At 48.4% G+C, this 16862-nt stretch overlaps 1 protein-coding gene across 1 annotated transcript in view; it reads right to left on the reverse strand.

Annotated features, from left to right (window-relative positions):
• TRIM29 (tripartite motif containing 29) overlaps window positions 1–16297 on the reverse strand; it is a 127228-nt gene extending 110931 nt beyond the window's left edge. The window contains 1 exon segment of the mRNA XM_060251268.1: window positions 16201–16297. The gene's annotated coding sequence lies outside the window, so the exon portion shown is untranslated.
• Between the last annotated feature and the right edge of the window lie 565 nt (window positions 16298–16862).

A 16862-nucleotide genomic window follows, 5' to 3' on the forward strand; every position in this document is an offset into this window, starting at 1 on the left:
AAGCACCAGTCATTTCTGACTCTGGGGTGACGTTGCTTTCACGTTTTCACGGCAGACTTTTTATGGGGTGGTTTGCCATTGCCTTCCCGAGTCATCTACACTCCCCACCCCCCAGCAAGCTAGGTACTCATTTTACCGACCTTGGAAGGCTGAGTCAACCTCAAGTCAGCAACCTGAACCCAGCTTCTGCCAGGATCAAACTCAGGTCGTGAGCAGAGGGCTCCGACTGCAGTACTGCAGCTTTAGCACTCTGCGCCACGGGGCACAACATTAGGCCCAGCTTTTCTCATAGGTATGCAGAATAAATATAATAATATAATAATAATGTTTTATTTATATCCCGCCCTCCCCACCGAGGCAGGCTCAGGGCGGCTAACAACATATTAATAGAATAAATTATACAATAGGTATTATGAACAGCATTTAACCTTAAAAACATTCCAGTTTAAAATTACACATTAAATATTTCTGGTGCTATTCCATCAGCAGATATGATATGACAGCGGATCTCACAGGCGAATCCATCAAGTGTTTAGTCAGGCAAAGGCCATCCTAAAGGGGATGGTCTTGCAGGCCCTGCGGAACTGTTCGAGGCTCCACAGGGCCCGCACTTCTTCCGGGAGCTGGTTCCATAGGTGTGGTGCTGCAATAGAGAAGGCTCCTATATGGGTGTTCTGTAGTTTTGCCTCCTTCGGCCCAGGGATAGTCAGTTGGTTCTTCCCCGCTGACCTCAGTGCTCTCTGGGGTTCATATGGGGAGAAACGGTCCCTCAGGTAGGCAGGTCCTCTGCCATATAGGGCTTTAATGGTAATAACCAGCACTTTGTAACGAACCTGGTATGCGACCGGCAGCCAGTGCAATCCGCGCAGCCCCGGCTGTATGTGCTCCCACTTCGGGAGCCCTAATAGTAGCCTAGACGCCACGTTCTGCACCAGCTGCAGCTTCCAGGTTCGGCACAGAGGCAGCCCCATGTAGAGGGCATTACAGTAATCCAGCCTTGAGGTGACCGTTGCATGAATCACTGTTGCTAGGTCCCGACGCTCTAGGAAGGGAGCCAACTGCCTTGCCCACCTCAGATGAAAGAACACTGACTTGGCTAAATACTCCAAATTCCAAGAAGGAAAAGGTGCAGAGCGTATGCACAGCATTCAAAGTCAACTCCTACAACTCGGCTTCCGTGAAAATCGGAAATAAGCTGTGCGTGCCTGATAGGCCTAAGATTGCTTGGTTCAGGATTAGAAGACAAGCAAGGTGCCATTTTTCGGCTTTTCCGCCACGGCAATTCTAGCTTCCCGGTCTACCGTTGCTCAGGGCTGCCAGCCACAAGTAGCATTACCAATGGAGGAGGATGGATTTCAATTGCACTCCGCAACAGCTTCAGGCAGGCAGATCTGATGAACTCTTCGGCACCATGACGTCAAGCATTATTCCATCCAGTTGGCTGGGATCACACAATAAAGAACTTGACAACGTTACGAAATCAGCAGCGTTAAAAGGCTGGAAACACAAGTGTGGGAAAGTAAGAGACTGCACATATTGGGAGTTTTCAGAGGGTCTGGTTAAAAGCCCACCCTGGCCTGGAGAGTCCAACCTAGCTTGATCTGGTTGGATCTCAGGTTGGCCCTGGTTAGCATTTGGGTGAGAGATCAAGGAAGTCCAGGCTTGCTACACAGAGGCAGGCAATGGCAAACCACCTCTGTTGTGTCTCTAGCCTTGACCTGGATGGCCCAGGCTAGCCTGATCTCATCAGATCTCAGAAGCTTAAGCAGCGTCAGCCCTTCTTAGTATGTGGATGGGAGACCACTAAGGAAGTCCGGGGTTACTACGCAGAGGCAGGCAATAGCAAACCACCTCTGTTGTGTCTCTTGCCTTGACCTGGATGGCCCAGGCTAGCCTGATCTCATCAGATCTCAGAAGCTAAGCAGGGTCAGCCCTGTTTAGTATGTGGATGGGAGACCACTAAAGATGTTCAGGGTTGCTACGCAGAGGCAGGCAATGGCAAGCCACCTGTTCGTCTCCTGCCTTGATCTTGATGGCCCAGGTTAGCCTGTTTTCATCACATCTCAGAAGCTAAGCAGGATCAGCCCTGCTTAGTATTTGGATGGGAGACCACGAAGGAAGTCGAGGGTTGCTACGCAGAGGCAGGCAATGGCAAACCGCCTCTGAATGTCTCTTGCCTTGGAAACCTTACAGGGTCACCATAAGTCAACGACGACTTGAATGCCATTCCCTCCAGCACTTAAATGCCTACTATTAATAGCAATCATCCAATCTCATGAAAATTCTGGGCAGCATGAACGGTCGATCCCCCCTTCCTGCGTTTCTCTAATTTCTTTAAGAACCACCGTTTTGCTGACGTTGATCAGAGCGTGCAGTAGGGATTTGGGGGGGTGGAGCCTAGGGAGGGACCTCAGCAGGGTACAATACCATAGAGTCCACCTTCCAGAGCTGACATTTCCTCCAGGGGAACCAATCCTTGTAGTCTGGAGATCAGTTCTAATTCTGGCAGTTCTCCAGGCCCCTCCTGGAAGCTGGCAACCCAAAATGGCAATGACTGAAGACTAGGAAACAAGACTAAGGAAACAAAGAATAGCAGGTTTTATTCTGCCTTCTGGCCCAGCAAAAATATGCAAAGTATCTAGCTTAAGGCCAGAATGGAATTTCTACGTCCTACAAAAAATTGCTCTGAGCTGGGTAAAGAAACCCGCCCCGTCTTGCATTTTTTCCATACTTATGCAGAGAGCAAAAATCCTTGTCAACACTGGCCAGTGATTCACGTGTCTGTCAGCAACTGGTCTAATAATCTTTCTGCCACTGAATCCTCACCAGGGTGTGTCTAGACAGTGGAAGGGTGTTCCAGATGCCGTTGGTGACAAACTACAATCAGTAGAAGATGAAGAAGATATTGGATTTATATGCCGCCCTCCACTCCGAAGAGTCTCAGAGCGACTCACAATCTCCTTTCCCTTCCTCCCCCACAACAGACACCCTGTGAGGTAGATGAAGATATTGGATTTATATCCCGCCCTCCATTCCGAAGAGTCTTAGAGCAGCTCACAATCTCCTTTACCTTCCTCCCCCACAACAGATACCCTGTGAGGTAGATGAAGATATTGGATTTATATCCTGCTCTCTACTCCAAAGAGTCTCAGAGCGGCTCACAATCTCCTTTACCTTCCTCCCCCACAACAGACACCCTGTAAGGTGGGTGGGGCTGGAGAGGGCTCTCACAGCAGCTGCCCTTTCAAGGACAACCTCTGCCAGAGCTATGGCTGACCCAAGGCCATGCTAGCAGGTGCAAGTGGAGGAGTGGGGAATCAAACCCGGTTCTCCCAGATAAGAGTCCGCACACTTAACCACTACACCAAACTGGCTCTCCAGTATGTCTTCTATCTTTTTTTTTTTTTTTTTAAAAAGAAGAATAAGGATTTCTATCAGAGCTGTGCTTTTGAGTGTTTCCAATCCAAAACAGTGCTCAGAATTCCCCATTTAGGCTTGGAATACCCAAAACAAAACTAAGCAAGGAATTTCAGGCACATTTTGAGTCAGAAACAGGGCTTCTTAAAAGCAGGAACTCACGGGAATGAAGTTCCAGCTGGCTTGACGTCAGGGGGTATGGCCTAATATGCAAATGAATTCCTGCTGGGCTTTTTCGACAAACAAAGCCCTGGTCAGACATATCCCGAAGTTTGAAATATCCATAAATGTTCCGTTTATCAGCGCTGGTAGCCCATGGCTAAATCACTCAGACTGAAACTCAGAGTTGTTTTATTCATTTATTTATTTGCCTCATTTATACCTCAGCTTTCTCCCTAAAAGGGAACAACAACGGCTTATATCAGGGGTGGCCAACGGTAGCTCTCCAGATGTTTTTTGCCTACAACTCCCAACAGCCCCAGCCTGCATGGCCAATGGCTGGGGCTGATGGGAGTTGTAGGCAAAAAACATCTGGAGAGCTACCATTGGCCACCCCTGGCTTATATAATCCTCGTCTCCATTTTATCCTCACAAAAACCCTATGAGGTAGGTTAAGTAGAGAGTGTGTGATAGGCCCAAAGTCACCTGGCAAGCTTCCATGGCACAAGTGGGAAGTCGAACCCAGTTCCTAGTCTGATACTCTAACCTCTCCATTCCACTGGCTTTGTCGACAGATAGCTCAGCCCATGAGAACCTTCTTTATAATGGGAGGGGGGGGGAGGGAATCGAGGCAAATCTCTTCCAAATGGCTCTAGAATAAAGGCTAGATTTCAAATGATATTAGCACCAACAGTTTTTAATTGATAAATTGTTTTAACAGCTAAATTGTTGATCTGAATTGTTTTATTGAAATGTATCCTGATGTATTGCTTTTATTTATTAATTTTATTTACCTTAAATTTGTATGCCGCCCACTCCGCACATGGACTCTGGGCAGCTCACAATCATAACACAGCATTAACAATACCTTATGATTTTAAAAGCAAAACACATCTAAACGATTTATAAATTTAAAACTTAAAAATGGTGCTATAAAATTTCTTACAAGGTGGTCCAGCTTCGTTATAGTTCTTGATTCTCTGCATTGCTCTATTGGGTGTCTTATAGATGGATGGTAATATTCAGCAACATACTAGTGGCAGCTCCTCACGCATTAGTTATTGTAGGCCTGCTGGAAAAAGTCGGTTTTACAGGCCCTGCGGAATTGGGAGAGATCCCACAGGGCTCTCGTGGCCTCTGGAAGTGCGTTCCATAAATTAGGGGCTGCCACAGAGAAGGCCTTCACCTGTGTAGAGTGTCATGGGTGCTGGGGACCCTGCAGAAGAAGCCGAGCCTGCAGAGCCTGCAGAAGGAACTGTGCCCCTGCCACCTGCACCAGTGCCCCTGCCTCCTGCTGAAGAAGATCCAAGCCCCCCTGCCTCGCCCTCTCGGGTGGCTCGTGTGCGTGACCGCCTTCGTCGGGACCTCAGGGATCGGAGGAGGGCGGCACGCTCACAAGCAAGACGCTCCCTGAGCCCTGAGTGTTGAAAGGATTCTGGCCCTTCTAAGTGTGAGGATGCTTAAGTTTCGGCAGAATCCTGGCTGCTGCTCTGAGACAGCAATTAGCCCAAATGAGCAACAGGCAGCAGAGGGCTATATAGCTGTGGGCTTTGGGAGGAGGCTTTGTGGAAGCAACTAATCACATACCTGACATCCTAGCATCCACTCCGGCGCTTGACTTTGGCTTTTGGATTCCTGACTTTGGCTTGGACCTCTGGACCCCCTGACTTCGGCTTCGGAACCTCTGACCTGTGATACCTGGATTACGATTCTGTTTTGGCGCCTTGGACCCACCTTGCTCACCAGTTGCAGATCCTGGACCGCCCCTGGACTTTGCCTGACTCAGCCCCAGCTCGTGACATAGAGCATAATCTGGCCTCCCTTGTGAGCCACCCTGAGCCTGCCTAGGCGGAGAGGACAGGATATAAAGATGATGGATGGATGGATGGATGGATATAACTTCCCCACAGTTTCAGCTTCCAAATCCTCAGTGTATGTTCATGGTGAGCTAGTGATTCTTTATTGTCATTTGATTTTCTATTTCTGACATTCCACATTTTCACTTTCCAAAGGAGCTATAACTTTTCTTGTGTTAGACTAGGTTCTGGGTTCTAATTCCCCACTCGGTCATAAAGCTTACTGGGTGACCTCAGACCATTAACCCTTCCTCAGCCTAAATCACTTGGTGGTTGTGAGGGTAAAATGGGAAAGGAAGATCCACATATGCCGCCATGAGTTCATTAGAGGAAAGACAAGATTATAATGCCTTATTATTTTATGATTTATTTATTATCTAAATGATTTGGATGAAGGAATAGAGGAAATGCTAAATTGGGAGGGCTAGCAAATACAGTAGAAGACAGGGTCAGGATACAGGATGACCTTGACAGGCTGGAAAACTGGGTTAAGACAAATGAAATTAATTTTAACAGGGATAAATGTAAAGTTCTGTATTTAGGTAGGAAAAATAAAATGCAAAATTATAGGATGGGGGAGGCTTGTCTTGGCGGTAGTATGTGTGTAAAGGATCTAGGGATTTAATAGAGCATACACCGAGCATTAGTCAGCAGCGTAATACGGTAGCTAAAAAGGCCAATGTGATTTTGGGCTGTATCAACAAAAGTAGATCATGCGGAGGGATGGTATCACTTTACTCTGCTCTGGTTAGACCTCACCTGGAGCATTGTGTTCAGTTGTGGGCACCACAATTTAAGAAGGATATAGGCAAGCTGGGACGGGCCCAGAGGAGGGCGATGAAGATGGTGAGGGGTCTGGAGACCAAGTCCTATGAGGAAAGATTGAAGGAGCTGGGGATGTTTAGCCTGGAGAGGAGGCGGCTGAGAGGTGACATGATCACCATCTTCAAGAACTTGAAGGGCTGTCCTCTAGAGGAGGGGGTGAAATTGTTTTCTGCTGCCCCAGAAGATTGGACCAGAACCAATGGGTTGAAATCAAATCAAAAGAGTTTCCGGCTCAACATTAGGAAGAACTTCCTGACCGTTAGAGTGATTCCTCAGTGGAACAGGCTTCCTCAGGAGGTGCTGGGCTTTCCTTCCTTGGAGGTTTTTAAACAGAGGCTAGATGGCCATCTGACAGCGATGAACATCCCCTGAACTTGGGCAGATCGTAAGAAGGAGGGCAGGAAGGGCTGCATCAGTGCTTCGTTCTTGTGGCCCTTTCTTACACACCCAGGGAAATGCTGGTCACCACTTTGGGGTCAGTCAGCAATTTTTCTCCAAGCCAGTTTGGCCAGGGATCCTGGAGGGGGAGTTGCCATCTTCTGGGCATGAAGCAGGGGTCACTGGGCATGTGTGTTGTGGGGGGACTTTCCAGCATTGTGCAGGAGGTTGGACTAAATGACCCTGGAGGTCCCTTCCAATGCTATGATTCTATTATTGTATTTTATTCATTTATTCCCCCCCTTTCTCCCCAGTGGAGACCCACAGCAACTTACAGCATTCTCCCCATCCATTTTATCCTCCCAACAACCCTGTGAGGAAGGCTCAGTGGAGAGAGTGTGTGACTGGCCCAAGGTCACCCAGTGAACGTCTGTGGCAGAATGGGGATTCAAACCTGGATCGCTCCAATCCTAGTCCAACACTAACGATTCCACCAGACTAGTTTTCTTGTGGGGTACACATGGGGCAATGCACTGCATTACTTAGACAATTGTGTGGTGGTTTGTGTACGTCAGGCATTATGGGAAGTTTTGCTAAAGCAAGTATTTGTCTCTCTCAATGATGCCTGCCCTAGCATCTGATGAAGGGAGCTCAATTCTGGAATAGGGCTGCCAAGCTTCCACCAGGGATAGGGGATCCCCTGGTTTGGAGGGCCCCAACCCGCCAGGATGGAGCAGGCTACTGGGGGGACCCCTGTGCCCAAAGAGACCCGTCATCATGTGACGTGCCCTGCCCGTAGAGTTTTTATGGTGCCATAGAGTGTTTACCACAAATCCTAGAGTGTCATGCTGGGGACGCTCTAGGATTCATGATAAAACTCTATGGTACCATAGAGTTTTACTGTGAATCCTAGAGTGTCCCTGGCATAACATGCCCTGCGCAGTGATGTCACTTCCGGGTGATGTCATCGGGCCACGTGCGCAAAGCATGTGCGAGAGGAGTCCCCTGCCACAGCAGCAGAGGGACTTGGCAACCCTACTCTTGAAAGTTCCTACCCTGGAAATCTTGTTCGTCTCTGAACTGAACTCACGCCTAGCTGCCCTTTGACTGTATCAGCAATTCATTAAGCGTTGAACATGTGCCCTCGGGGGCTACGGATTGGCCAGCAGAAGGGACGGTGGAGGCCTCCCATTGCAAAAGCAGTACATAAACCCCAGGTCCTACTCTCTTTGAATTGTCTGAGCATATCAGACATTTGAGAGCATGGGGAGAGGCCAAGACAGCATTGTGACGAAGGTGCATTTAACATGACATCTTTTTTCCACTTTGGGGCATCTCCAAAACATTCCTTCGGAACCAGGAGCAAGTTTAGCCACAGCAGGTGAAAGGACCCATTGGATGATGCCCTGCAGTTAGTGCTGCTTTCTCCTTTGTAATTTTCTTTGAGAGGGAGAGGGAGAGAGAGAGGGAGAAGGAGAGAGAGAGAGGGAGGAAGAGAGAGAGGGAGGGAGAGAGAGAGAGAGAGGGAGAGGGAGAGAGAGGGAGGAAGAGAGAGAGAGAGAGGGAGAGAGAGAGGGAGGGAGAGAGGGAGAGGGAGAGAGGGAGGAAGAGAGAGAGAGAGAGGGAGGAAGAGAGAGAGGGAGAGAGAGAGGGAGAGAGAGAGGGAGAGAGGGAGAGAGAGGGAGAAGGAGAGAGAGAGAGGGAGGAAGAGAGAGAGGGAGGGAGAGAGAGAGGGAGAGAGAGAGGGAGGAAGAGAAAGAGAGGGAGAGGGAGAAAGAGAGAGAGGGGGAGAGAGAGAGAGGGAGGGAGAGAGAGAGAGAGCGAGACAGGGAGAGGGAGAACGCAGGAGATTATCAGCAGCGAATGGCCAATTTTCTCACTGGAGCCACCCAAACTTAATGAGGGCTTTCGAGTCTGACTCACGGCTTAGTGTCATTAACCCAGACTGGATTCCGGAGTCCTTTATGAATCGCAGTAAACCAGGCTTCACAACAAACCTGTGAAATAGGTCAGTTTTACTAGCCTCGTGTAAACAAACAGGGACGGGACGGGGCTGCAGCTCAGGAGGTGATTCATCAGCTAGCTGAGGGAGGCCTAGAAAGCTGCCATTTACCACCCGTATCCCCTGGCACTGGCTGCAATGCTCTCCACCCTTCTCAGTCCCTGGCATTTGGGGGAGAGGGACCCTCGCTGCTTCTGTGCCCAGCTGATGCTTCCTTAGGGTTGCCAGCTCCAGGCTGGGAAATTTCTGGAGATTTGGGAGCAGAGATTAACAAGGGACCTCAGTGGGGTATAATGCCATAGAGTCCACCTTCCAAAATAGCCATTTCCTCCAGGGGAACTGGTCTCTGTCATTTGGAGATCAGTGGTGATTACTGGAGACCCCCAGGCTGCATCTGGAGGAAGAGGAGGAGGAAGAAGAAGAGGAGGAGGTGGTGGTGGTTTGTGCTACACAGCTGCAAACACCTGCAGAAGTCACAAAACTGCACACACACAAAGACGCTGTCAATCCAAAGGGATCAGCACTTATCAGCGTCACTAAGGACTACTTAAATGAACATGAAACGGTAGGAATTTATTGCAACATAGCATTTATTTTTGCCTGATTCACATGATTTGTGAGTGCTCTAATCGTCCCTTTAAGAGGTGTGGTGATGCAGCACAAACCAGGGGTGGGGGTGGGGGGACCGTGTGAGGTGTGCAAGAGCACACCTGCATGAAAAGCCAATGGCGCTGCGCTGCAAAATTAGGAAGGGACGCGAGATAGAAATACAGCAGCGTAACCTGTCAAGCAAGAGCAGATCGACAAACTATCAAACTGGCTGTCAAAATACACTCTGTCTGTTTGCAACTGGCAGCCGGGGTACGAGCCACCAAGACTAGGGGATCATTTCAAGAGGGGAACCGTGTCGGTCTGTGGTAAAACAGCTCTCCAATCGAGTCCCATTCAATTCATTTCGAAAACCATGAACTCCGTGTCTGTATTTGAAGAAATCGAAATCGGGTTCCGTTGAACAGCCTGAAAACCGAGGAAGAAATACTCAAAACGTCTTGGGATATCTGGAATGGGCATCTTGAAGGCTGAACGACCTTTTCCGCTTGTGCCCCTTCCCTGGAAATGTATGGACTTAAAAGCAATCTTATATTACGGATGGAAACTATTGTGGGGAGTGGACAGTGGAAATGTGATGCGCTGAAGTATTTGTACTAAAGTATTTGGACAACTGGCGTACTGTTACAATTGTGATATACGTGGTTTACGAGTTCTATGTTTTTCTGGGATTTTGATATTGAATATATTTATATATAATAGAGACCAAGAAAATTTGGAAGTTAATTGCATTATAGCTGAATGAACTTTGATACTTAGCAGATGTCTAATTTGCATGCTCAACTCGAGTTCCAGCAGCAGCTTAAAGACCGACAAGGTTTTCATGGTGGAAGACCTCTGCCTTTCTGCCTCTGGGACTCTCCTGGAGAGCTGGAGGTGCCGTCCTTTGTGCAAAGCACTTGTGACCCTGAGACAGTCATCCTCCCTCAGCCTATGTCTGATGGTGTCCTATTACTTTAAGGTGAAATGGAACTGCCTAAGATTGAGACATCCTTGAATACAGGTGTTGTATTGTCATCGGGAGTGAGCCAATTAACCAATTTGGAATGGGATTGGCCACAGCAACGAGAAATGCAGTAGCCAGCTACCTGTTCAGTGTGGGATAGGAAAGGACGGTACTGGCGTGGCATACTGTTGGATGGATATCGGAATTGTGGACTGTGGACGGTGTATTGACTAATCCCTTGGACTGTGTATTTGTACCTCTGCCTGGCTCTGTGTGTATGTGAGTGTATGACTATTGGACTGCCTATTGACTATGATATCTGCCTGAACCCAATACAGTTTGTTGAACCTGCTATCTGTGTAGAGTGTCTTTCCTTGGGACCGCAACTGAGACTGGTCTGACCAATAGGAACTTCTGTTACAACTCTGTCAACGTCCAGGGCCAGCCTTAGACTATCTGCACCCTAGGCAAGGCTAACTTCTGGCACCCCCCCCCCTGCACTGATAACCATGTGGGGGCCGCCCAGTTTGACACCCCCAGAAGGCCAGCGCCCTAGGCAATTGCCTAGCTTGCCTAGTGGCAGGGCTGGCCCTGGCGACCTCACAAGGCTGTCGTGAGGATAAAATGGAGGGGAGAGCACCAAGTGGGACATCAGAGAGCCAGTTTGGTGCAATGGTTAAGTGTGCGGATTCTTATCTGGGAGAAGCGGGTTTGGCTCCACACTCCTTTACTTGCAGCTGCTGGAAGAAGAAGAAGATATTGGATTTATATCCCGCCCTCCGCTCCGAAGAGTCTCAAAGCGGCTCACAATCTCCTTTCCCTTCCTCCCCCACAACAGACACCCTGTGAGGTAGATGAAGATATTGGATTTATATCCCGCCCTCCACTCCAAAGAGTCTCAGAGCGGCTCACAATCTCCTTTACCTTCCTCCCCCACAACAGACACCCTGTTGTGATGAAGATATTGGATTTATATCCCGCCCTCCACTCCGAAGAGTCTCAGAGCGGCTCACAATCTCCTTTACCTTCCTCCCCCACAACAGACACCCTGTTGTGATGAAGATATTGGATTTATATCCCGCCCTCCACTCCAAAGAGTCTCAGAGCAGCTCACAATCTCCTTTACCTTCCTCCCGCACAACAGACACCCTGTTGTGATGAAGATATTGGATTTATATCCCGCCCTCCACTCCGAAGAGTCTCAAAGCAGCTCACAATCTCCTTTCCCTTCCTCCCCCACAACAGACACCCTGTGAGGTAGATGAAGATATTGGATTTATATCCCGCCCTCCACTCCAAAGAGTCTCAGAGCGGCTCACAATCTCCTTTACCTTCCTCCCCCACAACAGACACCCTGTTGTGATGAAGATATTGGATTTATATCCCGCCCTCCACTCCGAAGAGTCTCAGAGCGGCTCACAATCTCCTTTACCTTCCTCCCCCACAACAGACACCCTGTTGTGATGAAGATATTGGATTTATATCCCGCCCTCCACTCCGAAGAGTCTCAGAGCGGCTCACAATCTCCTTTAATTTCCTCCCCCACAACAGACACTCTGTGAGGTGGGTGGGGCTGGAGAGGGCTCTTACAGCAGCTGCCCTTTCAAGGACAGCGTCTCAGAGCAGCTCACAATCTCCTTTACCTTCCTCCCCCACAACAGACACCCTGTGAGGTAGATGAAGATATTGGATTTATATCCCGCCCTCCACTCCGAAGTGTCTCAGAGAGGCTCACAATCTCCTTTACCTTCCTCCCCCACAACAGACACCCTGTGAGGTGGGTGGGGCTGGAGAGGGCTCTTACAGCAGCTGCCCTTTCAAGGACAGAGTCTCAGAGCAGCTCACAATCTCCTTTACCTTCCTCCCCCACAACAGACACCCTGTGAGGTGGGTGGGGCTGGAGAGGGCTCTCACAGCAGCTGCCCTTTCAAGGACAACCTCTGCCAGAGCTATGGCTGACCCAAGGCCATGTTAGCAGATGCAAGTGGAGGAGTGGGGAATCAAACCCGGTTCTCCCAGATAAGAGTCCGCACACTTAACCACTACACCAAACTGGCTCTCCACACCAAACTGGAATGGCCTTGGGTCAGCCATAGCTCTTGCAGAGCTGTCCTTGAAAGGACAGCTTCTGGGAGAGGTCTCTTAGCCTCACCCACCTCACAGGGTGTGGGGGAGGAAGGTAAAGGAAATTGTGAGCCGCTGTGAGATTCGGAGTGAAGATTCGGGTATAAATTCCAATTCTTCTTCTTCTTCTGTAGTAAGTAACTTTTATTTGTTTATTTGCTTGTTTGTTTGTTACATTCTAAACCGCCCTTCCCTGCCCAGCAGGGCTCAGGGTGGGGTGCAGTATAATAAATAATTCAAACATAACTTCACAATATATTAAAATCATTCCAACAGCAGTGCTTAATAAAATCAAAGCTTTGCAGCTGGTACCAATCGAAGAGTTAAATGAGAGGGATCACAACCAGTAGGACAGAGGGCAGTGCTCTTCACCATCCCTATCCCTGACTATATCCCTGGTCAAACAGCAGAACCCACAGGACCTGGGTTTCCCTAGACAGAGTTCCACCAAGTTGGGGCCAGGGCCAAAAAGGCCCTTTCCCTAGCTGCCAATAGGCAGATGGTTTGGGGCAGGGCTTTTTTGGTAGAAAAAGTCCAGCAGGAACTTATTTGCGTATTAGGCCACACTCCTGACATCACCATTGTTTGGCACAGGGCTTTTCTGTAGAAAAAGCTCAGTGTGAACTCATTTCCATATTAGGCCACACCCTTTGGCATCAAGCCAGCCAGAACTGTATTCCTGTGCGTTCCTGCTCCCCTCCCCCCCCCCAAAAAAAGCCCTTGGTTTTGGGACCAGGGACACCAGCTGGTTGTCATTAGCTTTAAAGGGTAAAGGTAATCCCCTGTGCAAGCACCAGTCATTTCCGACTCTGGGGTGACATCTCATTATGACGTTTTCACAGCAGACTTTGCCACTGCCTTCCCCAGTCATCTGCACTTTGCCCCCAGCAAGCTGGGGACTCATTTTACCAACCCCGGAAGGATGGAAAGCTGAGTCAACCTTGAGCCAGCTTCCGCCGGGATCGAACTCAGGTCGTGAGCAGAGAGCTCGGACTGCAGTACTGCAGCTTTACAACTCTGCGCCATGGGGCTCCTCGTCATTAGCTTATAAATCACTAAAAATAAAGTCATTTTCTTCTGTTTCTTTGAACCGATTGCTTCTGTCAAGCATTCCCAGCTCTATTTGTGAAACTCATCATTCTCCATTTCGATAATATACATTATGCATGTAAATTAGGAGTATATGACATTTAAAAAAAAAAATCCATGACACTAAAGAATGCCAGCAGGAACAATGGGGGGGGGGGACTGCAACCATTCAAAGAGACAACAAGCAGAAAGAACCCGACGGGCTGACCATCCATCTTTTCCTCTTTGCCTCTCTCCCACAATTGCTTGCAAAACTTTTCCATTCCCAACAGCTTTGCCCAGCTTGCTGATGCTTAGTGGTGATTTCACTGGCTGTTTCAATCTACCTTTACGGGATCTGTACTTCCTGCTTCTTTGTTCTTTTAATTAATATGTAGCCCTCGTTGGAAAAGTAGCCTAGAAATGGACTTGATCGAACAAATAAAATATGTTGATGCCATGAGAGAAAACGAAGGTACAAGACATGCGGTTGCAAGCGCTTCCTAATTATAAGAACATTTCTTAAAGGCATTTTTATTTATTAATTATATTTTTATCCCACGCTCCCTCCAAGGAGCGGAAGGCATCAGGAAAGCCCTGAGAGGTAGATTGGCCCAAAGTCACCCACAGCAAGCAGAGATGTGAACTTGGTCTTCCCCAATCTAGACCAATCCTCTAACCACTATGCCATACTGTCTAATAAGGATGCTTGTAAAAAGGGTTTTTTTGTAGCAGGAAATTTTTTTTTCATAAAACAATTTTTTATTAGTAACATATGGTAATAAATCTATATCTATATCTTACATCTTTAAAAATTTCTTTTATCTACCCCATATATTACTTTCCACCCACCCCTCCCCCCGTTACTTGACCCCCTTAACTATTAAAACAAAAAATTATATTCTTCTTCTTTTTAAAACTTAATTATTATCAAAAATTGTCCAATGTCCTTTTATTTTCCACTCTTTTTCTATATATCTTCTAAACTGTTTCCACTCCGTCTTAAAAACTTCTAAGTCATCGTCTCTTAATATTTGTAGCAGGAACTCCTTTGCATATTAGGCTACACTCCCCCCCCCCCCCCCATGTAGCCAATCCTCCAAGAGTTTACAGAGCTCTTAGTACAGGGCCTACTGTAAGCTCCAGAAGAATTGGCTACATTTGGTATAGTGGTTAAGTGTGCGGACTCTTATCTGGGAGAACCGGGTTTGATTCCCCACTCCTCCACTTGCACCTGGAATGGCCTTGGGTCAGCCATAGCTCTGGCAGAGGTTGTCCTTGAAAGGGCAGCTGCTGTGAGAGCCCTCTCCAGCCCCACCCACCTCACAGGGTGTCTGTTGTGGGGGAGAAAGTATAGGAGATTGTAAGCCGCTCTGAGTCTCTGATTCAGAGAGAAGGGCGGGGTATAAATCTGTAATTCTTCTTCATCAAGGGGGTGTGGCCTAATATGCAAAGGAGTTCCTGCTACAAAAAAAGCCCTGCTTGTAATTAGGATTCCAATTTGCTTGCTTATGGCAGAAGACACCCTGCCGGTTTTCAGTCTTTTCCCACCAATGGCCAACTGATCAACGGGTGGAAGCTGGAGTCAAAGGTGAGACTGGGTGATCTTCCCTGGAAGAAAAATTAAAAAGAAGAATAAGGCCTTAGCTACTTAGTGGAAGTTCTGACCATAGATTTCCTGGCAAGTCCTAGAGCTACCTGGAAGTGACAACTGTAGCTCTAGCAATCATCAGAAACTCTATGGTAGTATTATCAACCTATAACACTCCCATAGATATGAAAAGCATGGATGCTGCAGGCAAACGGTTTGCTTACCGCCCCCCCCCCCCCCGCCAGATCAGGATGTTGACCTGCTGCCTGACCCTAGAAGTGAGAACCCTTGTATGGTGCCCCGAAAAGAGATTCTGGTGGTTTAAAAGTGCTGCCATAAAGATCCTCTCAGGCAGGGGGTCCCCAGCTCAACTTTGGTATTCTTGCACAGGGAGTTGTGGCCACAATGGAAAATGGCTGCCGCAAGAGGTGGAGTTAACCACAAAATGGCTGCCATAGAAGTCGAGGCCATGCATACAGAGGAAGCCCAAGCGCAAGGGAGAAGGATAATTTAAAAATACATTGAGAAGAATAAAAAGAGATTGGATTTATACCCCGCCCTTTGCTCCAAGTCTCAGAGCGGCTTACAACCTCCTTCTCTTCCTCTCCCCACAACAGACACCCTGTGAGGCAGGTGAGGCTGAGAGAGCTCTGAGAGAACAGCTCTTGAAAGAAGTGTGAATGACCCAAGCCTATTCCAGCAGCTGCAAGAGGAGGACTGGGGAATCAAACCTGGTTCTCCCATATTAGAGTCAATCACTCTTAACCACTACACCAAACTGGGGGGGGGGGGGGGAGGGAGGAGGAGGAGGAGAAGAAGAAGAAGATTGGATTTATACCCTGCCCTTCACTTGGAGTCTCAGAGCGGCTTATAATCTCCTTTCCTTCCTCTCAACACAACAAACACCCTGTGAGGTTGGTGGGGCTGAGAGAACTGTTAATGACTCAAGGTCACCCAGCAGCTGCACGTGGAGGAGTGGGGAATCAAACCCGGTTCTCCCAGATTAGCGACTTCCGCTATTAACCATTACACCAAACTGGGTCTCTGGAATAAGGGGTAAAAAGGTAAAGGTAGTCCCCTGTGCAAGCACCAGTCGTTTTCGACTCTAGGGTGACGTTGCTGTCACAATGCTTTCACGGCAAGACTTTTTATGGGGCGGTTTGCCATTGCCTTCCCCAGTCATCTACCCTTTCCCCCCAGCAAGCTGGGTACTCATTTTACTGACCTCGGAAGGCTGGAAGGCTGAGTCAACCTGGAGCCGGCTACCTGAAGCAGTGAGACACCATTAAACAAACACTGCAGCAACAGCTGCCACTGAAACCATGTTATTTCAATCTGCATGGCCAATCAAAGGCTCAGGAGCAAATCAGAAGTCCTGAGGCAAAAGCCCCACCCACTTTCTAAAAACACCTGTTGGGCATCAAAAACACTGTTGGGTGCCACAAACAGCCTTGGTGGTGCAAGGTGCCCATGGGCACTATGTTGTGGACCTTGCTCGAAAGCACTACAAATTGGGCTTTTTTGTAGAAGCCCAGCAGGAATTCATTTGCATATTAGGTCAAACCCCCTGATGTCACCGTTGTTTCACACAGGGCTTTTTGTGGGAAAAGCCCAGCAGAACTCATTTCCATATTAGGCCACACCTCCAGATGCCCAGCTAGGGTTGCCAAGTCCAATTCAAGAAATATCTGGGGACTTTGGGGGTGGAGCCAGGAGACTTTAGGGGTGGAGCCAGGAGACATGAGGGGTGGAGCCAAGATCAAGGCTGTGACAAGCAGAATTGAACTCCAAAGGGAGTTCTGGCCATCACATTTAAAGGGACGGCACACCTTTTCAATGCCTTCCTTCCATAGGAAATAATGAAGAATAGGGGCACCTTCTTTTGGG

Source organism: Heteronotia binoei, chromosome 12 (genome assembly GCF_032191835.1).
Source record: "Heteronotia binoei isolate CCM8104 ecotype False Entrance Well chromosome 12, APGP_CSIRO_Hbin_v1, whole genome shotgun sequence".
Taxonomy (NCBI): domain Eukaryota; kingdom Metazoa; phylum Chordata; class Lepidosauria; order Squamata; family Gekkonidae; genus Heteronotia; species Heteronotia binoei.